The sequence below is a fragment of the Cyprinus carpio genome, chromosome A24 (assembly GCF_018340385.1).
Source record: "Cyprinus carpio isolate SPL01 chromosome A24, ASM1834038v1, whole genome shotgun sequence".
In the NCBI taxonomy this organism is placed as follows: domain Eukaryota; kingdom Metazoa; phylum Chordata; class Actinopteri; order Cypriniformes; family Cyprinidae; genus Cyprinus; species Cyprinus carpio.
This window is the reverse complement of record NC_056595.1, coordinates 10,405,277-10,419,126: the sequence shown is the minus strand read 5'-3', so window position 1 is coordinate 10,419,126 and position 13,850 is coordinate 10,405,277. Positions and strand designations below refer to the sequence as shown.

At 36.7% G+C, this 13,850-nt stretch overlaps 1 pseudogene; it reads left to right on the top strand.

Annotated features, from left to right (window-relative positions):
- The first annotated feature begins 9,686 nt into the window (after nt 1-9,686).
- On the top strand, nt 9,687-13,842 carry LOC122135333 (annotated as a pseudogene).
- The last annotated feature ends 8 nt before the right edge of the window (nt 13,843-13,850 follow it).

The window sequence follows — 13,850 nt, the reverse complement described above, 5'->3', positions numbered from 1 at the left end:
TAATTATTTAGCAGCCACTTTTATTCTCAAGCCACTTTACAAATGCGGATACTATAAAAGCAATTTAAAAAAGTAAAGGACAACAATATGTAAGTGCTGTTACATAGTCCAGGTTTTGACTAACACAGAAGGGCTCTACTATTAAAAAGCACTGTGTCTAAAGACTAAGGTTTACCCAGCCAACCTGATATGTGGGCCCCATATGTGTTATCCTGGGCAGAGCGTGGGTTTCCATGTGGCATGGTCTGAACGATGGCAATTTATATGGGTCCCATGTGTTTTTTCACAATGTGGGTCCCAGAACATAGGGCCCTTCATGGATCTAGTGGGGCCATGGGCTGAGAGGGTCACTTTTATGTGGGTCCCAGCGCGGTTTTCACAGGTGGAAAGGCACATACTGTAAAGGTTCAGGTATCGAAGCACATGTTTACGTGTTTAGTGTTTAGGGGGTGCAGAGCCCGTGGTTGTTTCTGTTGGGCAACATCAGTGCGCTTGAATACGCCGGTTGAATGCTTATTGGCAACCAATGCAAAATAGAGGGTGTGGAATATGCGCTTCTCTTCGGCTCATTGAAGGCCACTCTTGCTGCTGCATTATGGAGTCAGTTCCAGAGGTTTTAAAGTGCATGGCTGGAAGTCCTGACCAAAACAGAGTTACAATAGTCCAGCCTCGATAGAACAAGACGCTTGGACAAGGAGTTAAATGATCACCAGTTACAACTAACACAGTTCCGGGTTGTCCTGGAAGGGGTTATTGTTGATGCGTCTAGTTGTGAAGAAGTTGTGGTAAAGTGTGGGGTTTGGCGGATATGCTTAATGCTAAATTTGAGTTGAGGGTTATGGCACTTCATCCAGCAAGAAATGTCCTGTCAGCAGGCTGAGGAGCGAGCAGCTACTCTTGGATCACCTGGGCTGGAATGAAAAGTTCTGTCATCACCATAGCAGTGATACGAAAATAAATGTTTCTGTATTACAGATTGTAGTGATGACATGTAGATGAAGAAGAAAAGTGGTCCAAGTACTGAGCCTTGAGGCATCCCAGTAGTTAGAATGTTGCGGCTTAGACATCTCACCCCTCCAAAGACACCCTGAAGGGCCTGGTGGTTAACTGTCAAAAGCAACAGACAGATCCAGCAAGAGGATTACTAATGTTTTGGAAATGAGTGTGAGTCAGCAAATTCACTGAGAGGGTGCCTCGAGAATGTCCACTATGTTTTTGGAAAACACTACAAATGGCTTACCACTCAATTAGGGCACAGAGTCAACGGAAACAAGTTTTACAGAGTACGACAGTGCCTGCCAACTTTTTCAGTTGCCCTTGGTTTTGGGAAAAAAATTCCAATAGGGATTTTAAAGAGGTATATGCTATGAATGCTATTTGCTATTGCTATAGGCTAAGCTAATGAAACATTCATAATAGTTGGCTCATAAAACGGGTAAGCATGTCAAAATTAATAGAATTCTGTTAATGAAAAAGGAATCAATGCATGGAATTTGGAGCAACAATGCGATTTGTTCACGGGGTTTAAAAGATTTTTTCACCAACACCTGTTTCCGAGACATAGGCCAAAACATAGTCTCTATCTTTTTACGACAGTTTATTGTTAATACTGTAAAATTGACAATTTGTTAATACAAGATTTCCCCTAAATGTAAGAAGCTTTTAGAGTTTTACCACAATTTTTTGATTTTTCCTGCAACTTGTGTCTTTAGATGATTAGAAATGGCATGTTCAGTACTCATGTTGGGACTTTGTGTTTGTTTTCAATCTGCAGGTTTTGAGCAGATGACCAGATACCTCAGAAGTGCAGTTTATGGTCAGGCTCCTGTAGATACACGTTATTACAGATAGACATTATTTACAGACACTGCTCAATGTATTGGTACGGGGCATGTAGGAATCTTGTCTGGAGAAATAATATTTGTATATGGCTAGCTCTCTGGAAGTGGAAGCGGCTTCTTGCTTTAGATAACTGCACATCCTTTGGTCTGAACTTAAACCCAGAGAAGTGGATTTTATTGAAAGCTATCACTGCAGCCTGTGCCAACATGGGGAACGTTTGGGATTGTTGTGGAACGAAAAAACCTTGTCACCATACAGAGGATGAGACTACCGGTTTACTGCACAGCTCTGAATCAAAGACATCAACTAAGGCAGGAACGGATGTCTGCACTAGTCCAACTTCAGATGAAGAGCACAGGTAATGATTGACTTTTTAACTAACGTGGCATGGAAACAGAACTACTGTGACTTATCTCTGAATGAAACGACTTCTTGGGCGAGACTAAATGAAGTGTGGGACCTGATTTTATCCATCTGAAATTGATTGTATCTTTGGATCATTAGTTGTTTGCTAATTGCAGCTATCTCTTATGAGTGACAGTGAAAGTCCCAATAGATTCGGAATTTAAATTTTGGGAATTTTAATTCATTTCTGTTATGATTTTCATAGCGTAAAACATCCTCTCCAGCTAAAAAAAACAAACAACACACACACCCACCCCCCCCCCCCCCCCACTTATTTAACCAAGCTCCCAAAATGGCTCGTTTGGGATGTTGTGGAATTTGTAATGTCAGCTGTATACACTGGACACAAGCAGCACGTTACTTTCAAAAGCAAATAGAACCTATAATCACTGACACTGTGTACACTTTGATACAGTATACATCGATGCCCATCCATTTCTGGAGTACTCCACGGGCTTGAGTCAGCTAACAACAGACAAATGGAAGAGGAAAAAATGTTTCTTGTTGATGCATCCGATTTAAACAACATGTTTGTACAGTCCTTCAGAAAGACCTCAGCTTCAGGAACAAGTGGATGGCTTATTTTTAAAAACATCCCGGATCACACATTTGACTGCAGCCCTCTTACAATGTCACTTTGACACCTTGAATTAAGCAGGGTGCTTTTGTACTGTAGCTTTAAGACATTGACTTTTTGTTTTTAATTGGCTAAGCTTACCATACTTGGTGCAGTTTGGACTGTTGTTTCATGATTGGATGGGCCAAGTTGTTTAATTCCGTGAATAGGTAATTTTATTTATATGCAAAACGCAAAAGACATGTTGTTATGCGGAACTGAACATGTGGTTATGTCCTCACAATACTGATGACGGTACCAATAAATTCTGAATTATTTACATTTGCAACTTATTTTTCACCTTATTTTACATAAATGGGCTAAAGAGAACATTGCATTGAGAATGCTTGAGTGCTGTACATCAAACTAGTAAATCCTGTTTTTCATGTTCTTTCCATAACATCCACATTTTACTTATGAATGCATTTTAAATCTCTCAACAGGCATGAAGATGAAACAAAACCACAGCTGGGTGAATCAGTTATAACCCAACAGCCAAATGCAAAGGCTCAAATTCTTGAACCATTGAGCTCTTACCCTACAATATCACTGTTGCATCACTGAAGTCCCTCCTGCTGCCGAAATGAATCACAATATTTCTCCTGAAACTGCTCCAACAGAAACTATAAACTTAGCTATAAACCACCAAAAACAGACTCTGAATCACTGAAGAAATCCAAACATTGCAGATAAAGTCTCAGAAGCATCTCCAGATGAAGCACTTGCGGAGAATGTTGCCTCATGTGAAAGGGGAGATAGAGGCTCAGCACAGGTCAGTTGAAGAGGTAGACATCACAGCTGCTCTGACAGATGATGCAGGTGCTACCGCAACAAGTTCAGACTCAACCAGTCGCACCTGCTATGGAAACACCTGTTAAGAAAGCACCTGTTCAAGAGGCAACTGCACTTGCTCAGGTAGAATCTGAGAAGAACTCCTCCCAACCAGAGCCAGAAACACTTGTGAAGATGGTTGTAGATGAGAAGGAAATTATCAAAAACTGAGGAACTAAATCTGAATGACAACCAATGAAGTGACACATTGAAGTGGCTGGTCTTAATGACACTGGGGATATTCACTGATGGACAACAGCAGCACAGAATCTGACCCATGCATTTTAGGTCAGTCTAATGAGTCGGATGTTATTGAGAAAAGCGTAGCAGGAGTGATTGCTGAGGAAACCCATCATTGAGCAAACAGATGAAGTAAAAGGACAAACGTTCAGGGAGGATACTCATTCTGAGATGGCAGAACAGAAGCAAGTGGACATCTGAAGTTTCTCAAACTCAGGAACATTCACAGGAATCTTCATCTCCAGGTGTGGATATTACCAATGGACTCCCTCCTGCCATAGACAATGTGTCTAGTGGAGGACTCTGGGAGTCTTGAAAGTTGAGAATGAAATGAATGCTGATGTCATGGAGGTGAAGAGCTGCCTCAAAAGAAGAAGATAGTCCAGGAAGCGAATGAAGAAGCCTTGGAAACTGAGAGTCAAGAGCAACTGTCATCATCTAAACCCTCTACACAAATTGACAGGTAATTAATGAGTAAATAAATTAATTAAAATGCAAATTGAATTAAAATATAAATAAAAATTGGAAAATTCCACATAATTTATTTCCTATAGATCTGGAATTGAGTGTCCATATTAGGGGTGGGCTATATACAGATAGACACAATAAGCTAGTAGAAATTTGGCAACCAGTAGAAATTTTAGATCATGTGACACTGTAGTACCTCATAGAGGTCTTTACTATAGTTTGGTATTAGTTGCCTCGTGTCTCGGGTAATTTAAAATAAATGTTTTTTTATTTTTTCCCCAAATGGACCCCATAAGACTCGATCCCTTTAATGTACTTCTTGCACGTTGGTGTCAAGTGCAATTCTTGAGAAATGCACGTAGAAAAATTAACATTCGTTTGTAACCTCGCACACAGAAATCCATCTTATAGATATGAGATCCATCATGAAAAGCCACTCGCTTCATTATGGTGTGTTCATGAGGGCAAGGCTTTTCTTTTTTGTGTGCACAATCCCTTTGCCGGAACTTTTAAACTGGTCCCTCGGCTTATTCACCATGGTAAAATTAATGATTTTACTGATTATAATAAATGTATGAATATATCCACACAAAACAAATGCCGCCGCCCCCCCCCCCCGGTTTATATGTCTGGCTAATTACAAGAATTTGGAAAAAAAAAATTTTGCTCTAGATAATTCTGCACCAGAAATCGCGCTTAAAGTGGAAAAAAATAAGAAATTCGCGCTCACCCAAGTAAGAATACATCAAATCCGGGCGGTACCCGCATACGGTCTAAGTCTACGCCGCAAGAAGTTCAAAGATTCTAAACTACCTACCTTTCCACTATCTCAGACGAAACACAAGTGACAGACCAGAAGTCATTTCATTTCCAATGGAAAGTAGTGCGGGAGCTGCGTGGAGTTCCGATCATATCCAATTTGAGCTTTGAGCTACTCTCCACTGGAAATGAATGACTTCCGGTCGATCATTTGTCGGAGATAGTGGAAAGGTGGCTTCAGAGAGGCAATAATGGAAAGTAATAATAAATTAAATAAATTTTAAATAATAAAATTAATGGAGAAGCAGCAAATCAGTCAGCAAGACACCAGGATTTTTCTTTACTGACTGCGGGGCTGCAGGCCGTGCACATGTTGCTGTTAATGTTCGGGTCCAGTGAAGTCGGGTTCGAAAAATAAATGCAGTCGAGTCGGGTCAAAATATATTTATATGGCATATGTTAATGTCTTACTTTTTACTGTCTTTTAAACTGTTTTATTTTTACTATAATCGAATTACTATTATAGTTTGTAGTTTTATATTTGTAATTATTTTTTATTTGGATATTTTAATTTAGTTTTTATTAATAATCTAAATGAAAATGATAGATGTTACTTTGACAACTAAGTGAATTAAAATAAGTTTAGGGGGTTTTTTTATATTTATTGTATTTTAGTTATGTATTTATTTTAAAGTAACAAAAATGTTTTTTTTTGTTGTTTTTTTTTTATGGTTTTAGTGTTAGTTGACTAAACCCTAGTTTCATTTCTCTATTCTTTTATAGCACTATTGATATGGACAAACCTGAAGTCATGGATTCTGTGAAAGCTCTAGAGAAGAGTGAAAAGTTTGCAGAGCAGAGCGCGAGACGTTACAGAACCCGTTCAGAATGGCCTGGACTCCACATGTGCCTCAGTGTCCTCAAGCCCCACTGAGAAAACTAGACTCACTGAACCAAGGTTAGTACTGTTCTGCTGTTTTCATTTATTATTACCATTAGATGGTGCAAAACCTCTGTGTTAATCACAGAGTTCATAACAGTGTTCAGTGGCTATAGTTTGCTGTTGTGAACACACTAAGAGTGTTATCAAATTTGCCAAAATAGAAAATAGTTAAATTTCAAAAAGGGAAGTTTATGTGTGGCGCTAAGGCAAACAACTGTCAATAAGTACAGACTCCAGTAAAATACAATGTAGCAACAATGTCAAACATTATTTGCCGTAATTGTTTTAAATGAGCCACTGTTAATTTAAACACCATATATTAATTGTTTTCATGGCTTTGTCTACTTCCTGTGGGTAATAATGTGTGTGTGTGTGTGTATATATATATGTTTTAATGTGTGATTAGGACACATGGTGTATCAGGTCAAGCAATTCCAAATCTATTCAAGCAATTCCTCAAGACAATTTGTTATCTGAACAGCATTCCTTTCAACTTTATTTTGGGAACATTTTTTATGATTGTAGATTATAGTGACTTTGGCACAGTTTACAGGGCTCAACGCTAAGGGATTTTTTTCTTGCCAGTGGTTAAAATTTTCATTTGCCCTGCCAATATTTTATTTTATGGAGGACAAAACCTGCAGAAATAAAAAAATATGTAGATAAATAAATAAAATAACAGGAAAATAAATAAATAAATAAATGACTTCATAAAAAACAAATATAGTTCATTTGTAATAAAATTTGACCCTGAGTTATTTTTATTACTTGTTTCCTTTATTTAATATATTATTTTATGTATTTATTTTTACATTTATTTTTATTCTTTTGAAATGTATTTACTTATTGTGTCATTTATTTTTATATTTATTTAATTGATTATTTTATGTATTTATTTATGTTTAAATTATTTATTTAATTTATTTATTTATTCCTAATATGTACCTTTATTTTCAGATTTATTTATTCATTTAGAGCTCATGCAGAAGCATCAGCTCAAACTAACGATAGAGATCGGCTAAGTTTGCTACAGGATGTGTCAATCAACTGGAGAGTTTGCAAGATATTTTCACAGATCCACATTACGCCATAATATTTTTATAACGACTGGGGGAATTTCAGCTTTTTATCCTCATAGTTTCATCATTAAGCATGAAACCATCAACGTCATCGATGATTTCTAGGTTGATGATGCCTCTACACTCATTCAGTAAAGGTTTCTAAGGCTGGTGTTCATTTTGTAATCACAGAGCAATGCTGTAATCTGTAATCATATAAGCACTATTTCTCATTTACAGTGATTCAGTTGCTGTAGAAGACACTGAGGCCATAGGTGAGGTTCCAGTGTTGAGCGAGGCGACATTAGTGGAGGAAGTTGTAAAATGATGCAGAAACTGGACCTGCAAACAACAAAGAGACAAGATGAAAAGGAGAAACCGGAAAAGGAAGCTAGTGTTGCACAGAAAGACGAAGGAAAAGAAGACACTTCTGCCACCCCAAAATCAGAGATCCTTTTCAGCAGTGGCACAGTAGAAGTGAAGCTGATACAGAAAGATACAGAAGAGAGTGTGGAGGAAGCGCACGAGCATTGGATGAGTATGTGTCTCTTTTTTTATTCTGTTTTCCAGCAATACCTTTAGATTGGAAAGCAGGTGGTCAAGGCATTTGGACACCAAATCTGTTGATAATTAGACAAAAATTAATTACAAGACAAGATTATGCTTAGTCTTGCAACTCCTTCAACCAAGAATTATGTTTACAATAATGGAACTATCCAATTTATAATAGTGTGATTTTCACAAACAATATGTGAACAACTGACATAAAAGAGCTGAAGAATGATCAGCTCACAGAGCCTCTTTATATCCAGTTAGACTTGCCCTGGATGATGAATCATTATCATCTGGGATGTTGTACTTTAATATAACAGTTTTTAGCTCTTCCAGCTAGACTCCCTCATGACTACTACGTCATACTAACATCATATCATGATAGTTTCCTCTTAATCCCATAGGAGCGCAGACCTATATCTGGGAGCTGAGGAGATTGAAATATTGGAGCCAGCAATAACAAGCCACCCAAACCACTGCTGGAGCTCATAAGTATTAATGATTTTTTTTGTTTTATATCATGGTATCAATACCATCTAATACGCATCTAATTGCAGTTGAAGGGTTCGTATACCTAAAAAATGAAAATGAAGTCATCATTTAATCACCCTGGTGTTATTCTAAAATGCCATATAACCTTCTTTATTTTTTTGGACCACAAAAAAAAAAGCAAAAAAAAAAAGCAGAATTTTTTAAAAATGGGCTTGTCCATATAACTCTTATTAGCACTGCAGTTCACTCTAACTCGCCCACAAAAAGCACATTGTGTTCCCATGTCAACTGTAATTCAGACTTATCTGACAATGGGAGTTTCTGGTCCATATGCTCTTATCTGTACTTTACAGATATATATATATATATGTATATATATATATATATATATTATATATATGCAAGATTTTCACCTTCATTTAAATAATGGCTTCAGGGGTCCAACCGCAAATGGGAATCTTTCTTTCCTTTAAGATTTTTTGGTTTTTTTTTATTATGACTTTTTGTTTTTTTTCTAGAATGGATGTTTATTTTTTTCAGTTCATACCAGTCTTGGATTGCAATTACTTGTGGTTTGATTTTCACCTTAACGTTTAATTTTCAAGTCAAAGAACTTTTATTCATATAGTGCTTTATACAATATGGATGGTGCTAAAGCAGCTTTACAGTTTTAAACGGTAAATTATTTTTTTAAATTCAATAGAAAATGACTGAAAAATGCAGGAGAAAGTGGCTTTTAAACCTGCATCTGCGGTTGGGAGGAGCCGAGTAGGATAATGCTAGTGTGTGCAAATGGTTAATATAAGATATAAATAAAGAAATATATAAATAGATACAGGGCTGTCAACTCTCAGGCATTCAACATGAGACCGTTAGAATTCACTCAATGCTAAACTTCACACATAGACATGATGTAAATAAGATATTACATGTGCAGCTTATAGAGCTTCATTAATTATATCGGAACATAGTAAGATTGCGACTAGAGTCAGTTAGAATATATTGAAATATTGTGATTTTGAGAAGTGTGTGTGACTTTTAGTAATTATAACCAGACCAACGACCACATACCTGTACATGCAGCAAAGTTTCGAGGAGTGACATATATCCCGCATACTTCATATAAATGCGGGACTCACTTTCAAAATACTTGTTTGCTATCAAGGTTAGTTGCTTAGCCTATATCCACCGCCTCGATTGGCAAGTGCAGTATTTCAGTTTAAGTTGAAAAAAATCGCTCCTCTTCATAACATCTCGTCCAACATATGTTGTGATTTTCTGTTTATACCTTTCTCTTGTAATAGTGTCTAAACCGTTTTCTTTCTACCATTTCATCTATTCTGCTTTTCACTTCCTGCCCTCCATCTGAATTGCACGCGTCATCAGAATCACGTGATTGCAAACAAGCTATTCTGCTGTAAAGCAGCTCTAATAAGAGTAAACAGTCAATTTTCAAACCAAAAGGCTACAAATTGCAAGGAACCCAAACTCAATCGGCGACAGAAACAGTTGCAAAATACCCTCAGAACACTTGCAATATATGGCGGGTGTCACATTTCATTCTTGGGTAAATTATCCCTTTAAGGAGTTGTATTACAGACAATCAAATCATTGTGAAAATGTGAAAGGTCCAAAGGTTTTCTACATCCATCTCGATGGGTATTTGTCATGATTTATTTTTCTTCTTGTCTAGTTCCTGGTGTAGAGACCCGATGTAGCTTAGCACCAGCTGTGGACATACTGGCCTACAGTGAGAGAGAATGGAGGGGGAAACAACGGCCAAAAGCTCTCTCATCAGAAAGGTGACCTAACTAACTTTGTAATTTTTTTTTCGCCCGAAATGTATTTAAAGTATGCTATTGGAATTTTGATTGACGTGACTGTGATTGGTTTAAGAATTCTGACTTGCTTCAGTGTGTTTCTTTAAGGGCTACAGCGAGATGTCCAGTAGCTTTAGCGGTCTGAGGAGAGTCAGTCAGAGGCGATAAACATACTGTGCCCTACGAGCCACACTGGATCAGGTGCTGGCAAACAGCACAAATATGGCCCACCTGGCTGCAGGATGAAGGCTTTCTATTGGTGAGGAGACCTCTGTACTCGTAATAACTTCAGTCAGGGTAGGCACCATATGTAAGTCGACTTTAAAGTAACTTTAAAACCCTGGAGCTGTCAAAAGCTGGAGCTATCATTCTGTAGATTTTAGTTGACAAATAAACAGCTAGTAACATGGAGAAAGAGTACTGATTGTTCATTTGCATCAGATAACATATGGCTTCTACCCAGACTAAGGTTTATAAGCTGACAGTAGGTATGTTAACATGCAAATTTCATCAGTCAGAATGAATCCAGTGTGATTTCACATTATTAAAGTTCTGATTATATGAACTGTAAAACATAGCAACGTACATTACTTGTATTTCATACCAAACTTCATTACATGCATATTGCCCAGTCGTTGCATGCAGAAACAGAGAAGGTCACCATATAATGTCACCAGAGCAAACCGTGAGCATAATTAAAGCTTTTCCCTTGACACTGCAAAAAAAAAAAAAAAAAAAAGCTAAAGCCATATATGAGAAGACTTTTTTTTTTTAAACAAATGTTTAGTAAATATTCAGTTTCATGGACTTGAGCAGTTCACAAGACATAAATAACCACATTTGTATGACATAAAAGGGATGTAAACATACACATCATGACACAGGTACTATATTTTTGATGTAGTATAGCCATCAGTCTTATTAGAAACAGATTGTTTGGATGTGTGTAAACGGAGCTAATGTATGTGTTGTCTTTCTAGCTCAGATTAACAGCTGCTGGTTATTCTCACAGTTACCAGAGAAGATTGAAGCTCAGGAGCATTTGATTGCTACATGGGTGTTTCCCATCAGAATGCAAGTCAGGAAATGAGAAGGAAAGTTCTGTGGAGAGACTGAAATGTTATTTGGATCTCCTTAAGAAGAAGGTGAATCTCTCTTTTTTTCTGCTGTGCATTCCATATATATTATTCAGACATAAAATAGTTTTTATTTTTATTTTTTCACTTGTTTTTTTTAAAGAAATTAATCGTCATCTATTAAATTAATCAAAAGTGACAGGAAAGACATTTAAAATAATTGTAATAAAAATAATTTATTTAAAAAAAAAATGCTGTTTTTGAATGTATTAAACTTTATTGGAAATTAATTTTAATTTATTGTATTAAAAATAATTTATTTAAAAAAAAAATGCTGTTTTTGAATGTACTTTATATGGGTCCCATTGTGAGTTAACATCCGGCAAATTCTAAAAAATTTTGTTTATATATTTTTTAGGGTGCCTGATTTCATAGAAAAGGGGTCTGTCTTTATCACAAATGCATTTTGGCCAAGAATCGGTTTTTTGGACATTTTGTACTTAATAATTTATTTATGTTTTTGTGTTTTTTTTGATTTTATTAAACTTTACTTTCACAAAATGAATATTTCGTTCATGAAATGGATTTTGTGATTGATACAATCCCTATTGTTTATTTAAAGTCAAGTCAAAATTTTGTTGATTCATTATTTAGTATTATATGTAGATTTCAGACATCACTTGGTTGCATCGGACAGACAATAATAAAAAATATTAATTTAACAGTAAATAAATGAAAATAAACAGTAGTGTATTATTACAGTACATATACACTACAGTATTACACAGCTGGAAGTGATTGGTCAGTTACAACAATTATGTACATTATCCTCTACCAAGTAAAAATTCAGGTATCTTTGTAGTTTAATTAGAGAAAATATCATGATAATTTCTGCGTTTTCATGCATTTGTATATTTTATTTGCCTTTTATTCAGTGGCAGGCAGCAGTGGCCTGTGAGAGCCCCAGAGGAGAAGCACGATTTGTGTGAGTCTGTGTTTCAGGGTGGGGAAGAGGAGTATGGTCTTCTGGAAGCACTAAAGTTTCTAATGCTGGCCAAAGCTGTTGAGCTTCATCAAAACATGATGGTAGATCAAGAAGTGCCTGTGTTCTGTTGGCTTCTTTTTTTGCCCGCGACACATCAGAAAAACCCCCAAACCCTTCTGGCCAATCACCTGAGCCAGATCGGCTTCAGTGGAGGGGTAGAACAGGCAAGTATGATGACACTGACAAACTTAAACTCTGTTTCTCTATTCTTCAATTTGAAGACTCCTGCTTTAATATATACTGGCAAAATTTGCTTTGTTTGTTTTAGGTAGAGATGTTTCTATTGGGCTATGCCTTAAAGCACACCATTCAAGCCTTCCGTCTATATATGACTGACACAGAGGAATTTGTGACACATTACCCAGACGACCACAAGCAGGAGTGGCCCTGCGTGTGGATCGTCACAGAGGACGATCGCCATTACAACGTCCCCGTTAGGAGGAGCATTCAACACCAGCACAGAGAAGATATTACGATGACCTAACAGAGACCTCAGAGGACAAATCTGATCTACAAAGTGGCATGATGTTTGTGTTTTTTGATAATGATCTGTTGGTCATCCTGTGAATAAAGATGAAGGGAATTTACAGCAATCTACCAAGATCAAATTGCAAGCAGAAGTGCTCAGGTTTTTCCCCTGAATGAATCACAGAGCTAACATCAGACAGTCAGGAGATGCTGTGATTAACACTGGTTCAGAAAGGGGGGGAAAAAAAAGAAAGAAAGAAAAAAACCCTTACTGCCTTTTTACATTAATCCTTATTTTTTTGTATTATGCACTGTTGGAAATGGTGTTGATTTACATTGTCAATGTTAAAAAAAAAATACTAAAGGGTTTACAACAATAATTTTAGAGAATTTTTAATTCAAAAGAATGTATTGTGGACATAGTATGGGAAAATGAGGTAGTGGTCTACTCACTGTAAGTTCATTCGTTACATCAAATTTATGTTGTTTCAAAAATATCTAAAACATCTAGAAAATAGCCATGGGCACTGATTGAAGCATTTTTTTTTTTTTTTTTTTTTTTTTTTTTTTTTACAAATATGGATACGTCAGATATGTCTGGTCGGTTTTCTAAACATTAAATGGAAAGGTACTGGTTTAGATTTCTTTCTTTCTGTCTTTTGGCCATAATATTTAAATGAGGGTCTACATACAATATTATCAGTTTTAAAATTAGAGCACTTAGACCAGGGTTTGCCCAAACTCAGTCCTGGAGGGCCAGTGTCCTGCAGAATTTAGATCCAACTTGCCTCAACACACCTTCTGGGAAGTTTCTAGCATGCCTAGCTTGATTAGCTGGTTCAGGAGTGTTTGATTAGGGTGGGAGCTAAACTCTGCAGGACACCGTCCCTCCAGGACTGAGTTTGGGCACCCCTGACTTAGACTCATGAAGTCAGAGTAACATACTGGTGATATAGATGCCAAGAAGAGTTCAAGATGGCTTAATATTTAGCTCATTGTGGAGTGAAGCGAAAGTACTTGGAGTTTTTATTCTGGTGTTTTGTTTTGTTTTGTTTTTTCTGTCCATAAGTTTTTTTTTTTTTTTTTATGACTGACAGATTAACACTGAGTAACATTATTGCCAAAACATACAATGCTATACAGTATTGGTTATGTATAATACCTTTTTTCAAGAACTGGAAGACAAAATCTTTTGAGGAAATATGAATAAAATATTCTATGACTCAATTCAGCCT